Here is a 9,968-nt window from a genome sequence, read left to right as displayed (position 1 = left end):
GAGTGCTACCTTTAAAATTCCATCATTCACCTTTGCAATATATAGCTCATGGGACAAATAGCTTAAAAACTATTGTGGTATTGAATATGTAATTATGCACTTTATCTCTTATTAAGTTGCTTGTTGTGCGATAACCATGTTTACTGGGGAACGCCATCAACTCATTGTTGAATTTCATGTGAGTTGCTATGCATGTTCGTCTTGTCTGAAGTAAGGGCGATCTACACTGAGTTGAATGGTTTGAGCATGCATATTGTGAGAGAAGAACATTGGGCCGCTAACTAAAGCCATGCTCCATGGTGGAAGTTTCAGTTTTGGACAAACATCCTCAAATCTCTAATGAGAAAAGAATTAATTGTTGTTGAATGCTTAAAGCATTAAAAGAGGAGTCCATTATCTGTTGTCTATGTTGTCCCGGTATGGATGTCTAAGTTGAGAATAATCAAAAGCGAGACATCCAAATGCGAGCTTTCTCCTTAGACCTTTGTACAGGCGGCATAGAGGTACCCCTTTGTGATACTTGGTTAAAGCATATGTATTGCGGTGATAATCCAGGTAGTCCAAGCTAATTAGGACAAGGTGCGGGCACTATTGGTACACTATGCATGAGGCTTGCAACTTATAAGATATAATTTACATGATGCATATGCTTTATTACTACCGTTGACAAAATTGTTTCATGTTTTCAAAATCAAAGCTCTAGCACAAATATAGCAATCGATGCTTTTCCTCAATGAGGACCATTCTTTTACTTTCATTGTTGAGTCAGTTCACCTATTTCTCTCCACCTCAAGAAGCAAACACTTGTGTGAACTGTTCATTGATTCCTACATATTTGCTTATTGCACTTATTATATTACTCTATGTTGACAATATCAATGAGATATACATGTTAGAAGTTGAAAGCAACCGCTGAAACTTAATCTTCCATTGTGTTGCTTCAATGCCTTTACTTTGAATTTATTGCTTTATGAGTAACTCTTATGCAAGACTTATTGATGCTTGTCTCGAAAGTACTATTCATGAAAAGTCTTTGCTATATGATTCACTTGTTTACTCATTGCATTTACATTGTTTCGAATCGCTGCATTCATCTCATATGCTTTACAATAGTATGATCAAGTTTATGATGGCATGTCACTCCAGAAATTATCTGTGTTATCGTTTTACCTGCTCGGGACGAGCAGAACTAAGCTTGGGGATGCTGATACGTCTCCGACGTATCGATAATTTCTTATGTTCCATGCCACATTATTGATGTTATCTACATGTTTTATGCACACTTTATGTCATATTCGTGCATTTTCTGGAACTAACCTATTAACAAGATGCCGAAGTGCCAGTTCCTGTTTTCTGCTATTTTTGGTTTCAGAAATCCTAGTAACGAAATATTCTCGGAATTGGACGAAATCAACGCCAAAGATCTTAGAATCCCCGGAAGCATCCAGAACACACGAGAGGGACCAGAGGGGGGGCACAGGCCCACCACACCATACCTTGGCGCGGCCTAGGGGGGGCCCGCGCCCCCCTATGGTTTGGCCAGCCCTTCGACCTTCCTGCGCCGCCTCTTCGCCTATAAGAAGCCCCTGGATCAGAAAACCCTACACAGATTGACGAAACCCACGAAAACCTTCCAGAGCCGCCGCCATCGCGAAGCCAAGATCTGGGGGACAGGATCTCTGTTCCGGCACCCTGCCGGAGCGGGGAAGTGCCCCCGGAAGGCTTCTCCATCGACACCGCTGCCATCTCCACCGCCATCTTCATCACCGCTGCTGCTCCCATGAGGAGGGAGTAGTTCTCCATCGAGGCTCGGGGCTGTACCGGTAGCTATGTGGTTAATCTCTCTACTATGTACTTCAATACAATGATCTCATGAGCTGCTTTACATGATTGAGATTCATCTGAGTTTTGTATCACAATTCATCTATGTGCTACTCTAGCGATGTGTTATTAAAGTAGTTCTATTCCTCCTGCACGTGTGTAAAGGTGACAGTGTGTGCACCGTGTTAGTACTTGGTTTGTGCTATGATCATGATCTCTTGTAGATTATGGAGTTAACTATTGCTATGATATTATTGATGTGATCTATTCCTCCTACATATGCATGAAGGTGACAGTGTGCATGCTATGCTAGTACTCGGTTTAGTCTATTGATCTATCTTACACTAAAGGTTACTTAAACATGAGCATTATTGTGGAGCTTGTTAACTCCGGCATTGAGGGTTCGTGTAATCCTACGCAATGTGTTCATCATCCAACAAAAGTGTAGAGTATGCATTTATCTATTCTGTTATGTGATCAATGTTGAGAGTGTCCACTAGTGAAAGTGTAATCCCTAGGCCTTGTTCCTAAATACTGCTGAGTTACTACTGCTTGTTTATCGTTTTCTTTGCGTTACTACTGCTGCAATACCACCACCATCAATTACACGCCGGCAAGCTATTTTCTGGCACCGTTGCTACTGCTCATATATATTCATACCACCTGTATTTCACTATCTCTTCGCCGAACTAGTGCACCTATTAGGTGTGTTGGGGACACAAGAGACTTCTTGCTTTGTGGTTGCAGGGTTGCATGAGAGGGATATCTTTGACCTCTTCCTCCCTGAGTTCGATAAACCTTGAGTATCCACTTAAGGGAAACTTGCTGCTGTTCTACAAACCTCTGCTCTTGGAGGCCCAACACTGTCTACAGGAAAGGAGGGGGAACGTAGACATCAATGTGCAACGACTAACTGGTTGTGTTGCAGCAATCAGTAGGTTTGTTAGCCGTCTTGGCGAGAAGGCGCTACCTCTGTACAAGTTGCTGAAGAAAACAGACAAATTTGTCTGGGACGATGCAGCTGACGCAGCTCTTCGAGGGTTGAAGGAAATTCTCACCTCCCCACCTATCTTGGCAGCTCCAGCAGAGTCAGAGCCAATGCTCCTTTATCTGGCAGCTACCAACAAAGTCATCAGCCTCGTCATCGTGGTGGAGCGAAAGGAAGAAGGTCATGAATATGACGTCCAAAGACCTGTCTACTACATTAGCGAGGTGCTGACGGAGTCAAAACAAAGGTACCCTCGCTTTCAGAAGCTAGCCTATGGAGTGTTCCTGGGTAGCCGGAAGTTGAGGCACTATTTCCAAGAGCATCCAGTAACAGTCGTGAGCAAGGCTCCGCTGTCTACAATTCTCAACAACGCTGACGCAACAGGACGTACGGCTAAATGGGGCATCGAATTATCCGCCTTCGACATCGCTTACAAGCCCAGGACTGCGGTTAAATCCCAAGTCTTGGCAGATTTCGTCGCAGATTGGACAGAAGCTCCGGATGCAAGTCTGGAGCCGGAACCAGAAACATGGGTCATGCACTTCGACGGATCCAAGCAGCATCAAGGCTCAGGAGCCGGAGTCACCCTAAAGTCCCCTACCGGAGAAGAACTGCAGTATGTTCTGCAGATCCACTTCGAAGCTACTAACAACATGGCGGAATATGAGGCTCTACTACACGGTCTGCGCATCGCTAAGGAAATTGGGATCAAGCACATCATATGCTGTGGAGATTCCGACCTGGTGGCACAACAAGTAGCCGGAACCTGGAACGCCAGAAATTCCGTCATGGCGGCCTACAGAGACGAAGTTGATGAGCTCGCCAAGTGCTTCCTCGGATACGAAGTCAAGTACGTCAGAAGAGACGACAACACAGCGGCAGACATGCTATCCAAGCTCGGATCCGGCAGGAAACAAATTCCGCCTGGCATTTTCCTGGAGCATCTCCGGATACCCTCAGTTAAGGGCGCTAACCCGGAAAACCCAGAGGTGGCTGTGTCTCCGGCTAGGGAAGTGATGGCTATCATTCCGGCTTGGACACAGCCTTTCTGGACTACCTCATCGATCAAAAGTTGCCAGAGGACGAGGTCCTCGCACGACAGATCGTCAGACGAGCAAGAACCTACACAATAGTTGATGGACAGCTCTACAAACGAAGTGCAGCAGGGGTATTTCTTAAATGCGTCTCCAATCAAGATGGCATTGAAATCCTCAGAGAGATCCACGCAGGGGATTGCGGGCATCATGCCGCTCCCAGATCACTCGTTGCAAAAGCTTTTCGGTTAGGTTTCTATTGGCTTACGCCTAAAGAAGACGCTGATAAAATAGTCAAGACCTGCCGAGGTTGTCAGTACTACGCTACTCAACCAAACGCTCCAGCCCAAGAGCTGAAGACCATACCTATCACCTGGCCGTTTGCGGTCTGGGGGCTCGATATGGTTGGTAAGTTAAAAAGATCATCTCCTGGCGGTTTTGAGTACCTCCGGGTCGCTGTGGACAAGGTCCGCAAATGGATCGAGGCTACGCCAGTGAGAAAAGCCGACGGTGCTACGGCACTAAAATTCGTCTGCAGCCTCGTGATGAGATTCGGCATCCCACACAGCATAATCACAGATAATGGCACAAACTTCGCTCAGGGAGAGTTAAGGGATTATTGTGACACAATGGGGATCCGACTGGACCTTGCATCGGTGGCTCATCCACAATCTAACGGTCAGGTTGAACGGGCTAACGGTCTAATATTATCAGGAATTAAGCCGCGCCTTGAAGAACCGCTGCGACGAGCAAATGAGCTTGGGCTGACGAGTTGGAAGCTGTTTTGTGGAGTTTACGAACTACCCCTAACAGATCAACAGGGTTTACACCATTTTTCCTGGTATACGGATCCGAAGCCGTGCTTCCCTCCGACATCATCCACGACTCACCGCGAGTTTCCGCCTACAATGAAGAAACAGCTGACGAGGCCAGACAGCTATCTGTGGACCTGATCGAGGAAGCTCGGAACTTAGCTGACCAGCGTTCCGCCATCTACCAGCAGAAGCTCCGACGCTATCACAGTCATCGAGTTCGGAAACGCTCCTTCATGGCAGGAGACCTGGTCCTCCGCCTTCGACAGGTGAAAGACCATAAGCTGCAATCTCCATGGGAAGGACCCTTCGTCGTTAGCAAAGTGCTTCATAACGGGTCGTACTACCTTGTTGATTTCCGCGAGCTAAGGGATAGACCTGCTAATCGGCACCGGAAGCATAGCGTGAGGATCCGGATGACATCTACGATGAAACAGATCGCCCTTGGAATATCGCACAGCTACGTCCTTTCTACACTTAGCATATTTTTTCCGAGTTATAAACTCTGTAATAGTTATACATGATCAATGAAATAAAGCTTATGGTTCACTCTTTGAGTCTTTTACCTCCTTTACTTGTTCATTTTAGATCGTGTATGTTTTTCCGACTAAAACCGCAGAGCTGGATATTTCCGCCTAGGCGTGTATGAAAGTTGTGATTTTCAAAATCGTCCTTTAGGACGTAAGCTTAAGTTTTCTGATTAAGTTGTTATCTGTTGCGAACTCGTGGATTCCTAGTAGCGATTTCCGGCACCTATGCTTGGGGGCTTGTTTCCGCGGATATGGACGGACTGCCATTGGGCTTCGTCGCCGCTGGCGAGCGTTTCCGGCTAAGGTTTTCCGGCTCGTGGAAGGTCAAGCGGGCAAGCCGGAAAATAACAAAGTCAGCACTTGCTTTCCGACATAAAACAAAACATGCACATAATATTTAACGGATAGCAGGATAAGTGTTTCCGCCCCATGCATAATCGTTTCGTTCCTAGCTACTTAAGAATTTAAAGTCTTATTACAAACCCTCGCTGGGGCCAAAAATGATGCATTGTTTTTCCCGCAGGAATAAAAGTTTTCACTCCCCCTTAGCCGGAGAAGTCTTGCCCTCTGGATCCTGTTCCTTGGCGCCTTCGGCCGGAGAAGACACGTCTTCTTCATTTTCTTTCTCTTCAGAAGCAGCGGTGCTGGTCTTGGGTTCCTCTTGGGGAGCATCCTTGGAGCTGGTCCAGGTAAACTGGGTTCCGGATTCCGCAGGTCGCGCCTTGGCCTCGAGTTCCTCTTGAAGTTCCGCTTCTAAGGGCTCGTCCGCAGGGAGGACGACCTTGTCGTAGAATTCCTCGTGCCGGATCCTGCGCGCGATACGGGTGTCGTAGCCGCTCACTGCATCAAGCAGCGCGCCGACATCCGCATCCGGAGGAACGCCCGTGGTCACTTCATCAAGTTCAAGACCCGGAGCATGTGCTAGGCACATGGTCAAGGCCATTGCAGCTGCGCCTCGGGCTGAAGATGCTTGCAGATCTGTCACCAGCTCCGGCAGAACATCCATCTTACCAATAAGCTTGCGCACGTCGCAAGTGCGGCTCCTCTTGATGTTCAAGTTATAGCATATCTTGCGGGAGGCGGAGATGAGATCTTTGCAGTCATCGCCCGCGAGTTGCAGAAGGTCGTCCCGCGGGAACAAATTCCGGCGCTGTTCCGGGTACCCAAGCGGCTCTGCATAAAAGATAATCAGGATATAAGCACGCAATTTGAGCGCAAAGTAAAAAGAAATCGGAGCAAATATCTTGACAAGGTTCCGATATCATACCCAAGATGTTCTCATTGAGCAAGTCCCAGTGCTGCTCCGCCGTTTCCATATATTTCCGGAGTCCATTGAGCTCTTTTTGCTGCCTCCTGATGGTCTCGCTATCAGCATTCTTTTTCAGCTCCAGCTCGCCCTTTTCCCTGATATGCTCGGAGTTTCTCTCCGCCAGCCGCTTTTCGGCCTGCTCCCTTTTAAGTTCCGCCTCCTTTAGTTTCGTCTCCAGCTCTTGGTACGAGGAGCGCAGGTTCTCAAGTTCAGACGAAGCTGTTGCAAGGGAGGAGGATGCGCCTATAATAACATAAGTTAACAGCAAATCTAAAGTCGGAATTTGGTTAATGACGAAGAAGGCGGAAACCAACCTTGGGCGTCCGCCAGTTGTTTAGCCAGTTCTGCATTTTCATCCTTCATGGTCCGGATATTTTCCGCCTGACTCAGAGTAACGCGGCGCTGCAGGGCAATGTTCTTGTGCAGCTCGTAGTGCAGCGCCTGCTGTTCCTGTAAAATTTAAACAAGGCAGAGTAAAAATTCCGCTGTAGCGATGGTTTCTTTTAAAGCATCATTGCCGGAACTTTTCCGCCATAATGCTTGGGGGCTACTGGTCCATTCTAAAAAACTTTCCCGGAAGTAATCTTTCTCTAAGCATCTAAGCGCTAACTACTTTTTGAGTTTCCGCCTACATGCTTGGGGGCTACTGGGGAGTACCTTTTGCTTGCAGATAAGTTGATCGCAGAACTGGCCAACGTTTTTCTTGAAGTCCTGGATTTCCGATGTCCTCGGAATCAGGCTTCCCCGTGCGTTGTTCAGCATGGCGTTGAGCAGGTCTTGTTCAAGCTCCCACTTCTCCGCCTCAGTCAGCTTGTTGAAAAACTTAGTGGCATACGCCTTGGGGGTGGAAGTGGTGTCAGCCGGATCTCCAAAGTTCTTCGGAAAAACGACCATGTCGCCAGTGCCCTCTCCAGCTTTCTCGGAAGAAGTTACTTCAACCTCTCCTTGGCCTTGTTTTTCCGCCTCTTCTTGGGCAGGGCCTTTGGCCTTAGGATCTTCTTCGCCCGCATGCCCGCTGCTAACCGGAATTATTTCCGGTGGAGTGTTTGCGGCGGGTGGGGGAGATGGATCAGCCTGAGGGGGCGACGGTTGGGGAGGTGGGTGGGAGACGCTTGGTGGAACTGGAGTAGAGGGACCAACAGCCGGAGATTTCTTCATGTATTTTGTGACGGGCTCCTGGCTGGTGGTCCGCGTGGCAGCGGTTTTCGGATTCCTGCAAACAAGTGAAAGGGTTTAGACAAGAGATAATTTCGCAAAGTTAAAATTGCATCATGCTCGGAAACTTACGGGGCGCCGGGGATGATGGGGCGTGTGCCCTGGCCAGCTGTCGAGAGCATTCTTAGACGCGCACGCTCCGCTTTCCTTGAGTCTAGCGGAGGTGGTTTTGTCGTCTTCGGCTTCTTGGCGGAGGCCTCGCCGCTAGCTCCGGCTTCAGAGCCGGAAGCTTTGGCGCGGGGACGCTTTGTAGGTCGAGGGGCCGCCTTGCGGGGTGCCTGGTCCTCTTCCTCCTCGTCGTCTTCCGGAGCCTCCTCCGCCGTGTCGCCGGTGACGGGGACGCGAATGATGGTGCGGAAGTTTTCCTCCGCCAAAGTGTTGAGCTGGAAGGAAAATGAACAAGAGTTAGAGTTAAACATCAAAAAACTTGGGAAGTTTGAAGCAACGGAAAGAACAAAGCTTACCGGAGGACACTGATCGTTCGTGTAAATATCCTTGAACAGTTCCGGGACCTGTTGGCCCCTCGGAATCTTCACCAGCGTCTTGAGCCTTCTCTTCAGAGAGTCGGCCGGAAGATCGTGGCGGGTAACCCGGAGAAGATCATCCGCCCCAGTATAAGCGCATATCAGGCGCGCGTTGTAGCGTAGAGGCTGGATTCTCCGGGAAAACCAGCTAAGTGTGAGCTGGGCTCCGGTCAGTCCGTCGTGGACTAGCCTGGAGATTCTCCGCGCGGCCTTCTCCAAGATCGGAGTCGTGGCGAGTGAAGGTACGAAGCTCCAGCTTGCAAGTTCTTCCGGGAGGTTCGTTGACAAATTGGGGCAGGCCTTCGTGGACTTCCGGACTGAAGCATTCTTCTCATAGAACCATCCGGCATTCCAAGCATCGGACGGATTCATGCGAGTCGTGGGGAGGATACATGCGGTTAGGGCGGAGCATAAATGTCATGCTTCCGCAGTTCACCATTGCTTTGTCCTTGGTTTCTTTCTTCACCCGGAAAAAGAATTGCCACAATTTGACATCTGGCCGGATCCCAAGATGTCCTTCACAGAGAGTCACGAAGTTGGACAAGAGAAGGTATGAATTTGGGCAAATGTTGTGGGGCTGGAGCCCGTAGGTGTTGAGGATGGAGAGAAAAAATTCCGAACAAGGGAGTGAAAGTCCGCGTTCCACCCAAGCCTTGGTCATGACAATTTCTCCGGCTTCTGGTTTGGGGACGTCGGAGTCACGAGTGAAACTCCAGTGTGTGGAGATCATGCCCTCGTTCTGGAGCTCTCTAAGCTCCACGTCGGTGGTCGCGCAAGGCCACCATTGACCCCGTTCTCCTTCGCGGATCCGGGCCTTGGACGCCCTCTTGTTTTCCGCCTCCTGCACCTTTGCTGCCATCCGAGCTTGTCCCTCGAGTTCTTCTTGGAGCTCTTGGAGGGTAGGGATCCGGCCCGAGCGGTCTTTGGAAGATGCGGAAAAAGGTTGAGCTACTCCGATCTCGGAAACATACGGTGGCAGGAATGATATGGGATCCGGGCATATGGGTTCTATTTGGTTGGGATCCGGGCTACTCGAAGAGCTACCAGTACAAAGTGACGATTCGAGTGGCATGCTTCCGGCTGCACCCATACAAAGTGTTTGAGTACCCGGATCACTAAGTCTATCTTCTACACTAGGTTGTCTTCTACAAGGCCGGTGTACTTACCGCTAATGGCGCGGTGGCTCGACGGAACTCCGGCGAAGATGAGGTCGCCGAACTTGAAAGAAATCGTCCCGCGTGACCACGAATCGGGGGCGGAGCGAATTTCTCGTTCAAACGTGGGAATCTTGGCGCGAGGGGAGCCTTGGTTCGGCGGCGCGCGAAGTTCACCGTGGTGAGGCTCGCCGGAATCGAGATCTGGCGGGCGGAGCGGCGCGAGGAGGAAGACGATGTGGTGAGAGGGGGTGAAAAGAATGGATTTTTACCGGGCCGCGGAGTATTTATAGGCCGCGCTCGGAGATTCGGGATCCGGATCCAACGGTGGAAACTGAACGGTCACGCCGTTGGATGGATGACACGTGTTTAGGTCAACTGCGGTAAAACGACGTGGAGGTAACTTAACCCTGCACTCCCGAAAATTCCGGCTGAAGATTTGCATCTGCGAAAATTTAGCGCGGGAAATGAGGAAGTTGTGCGCGGGAAATGTGGAACTTCCATTGTTAAGTATGATCTGAAGATGAAGGATTTCCAGAACCGTTTGAGTCTTTTAAGATTCCGGGTAATTCCGTGAAGAT

This window comes from Lolium perenne, chromosome 6 (genome assembly GCF_019359855.2).
Source record: "Lolium perenne isolate Kyuss_39 chromosome 6, Kyuss_2.0, whole genome shotgun sequence".
Lineage (NCBI taxonomy): Eukaryota > Viridiplantae > Streptophyta > Magnoliopsida > Poales > Poaceae > Lolium > Lolium perenne.
This window is presented reverse-complemented; position numbering follows the sequence as displayed.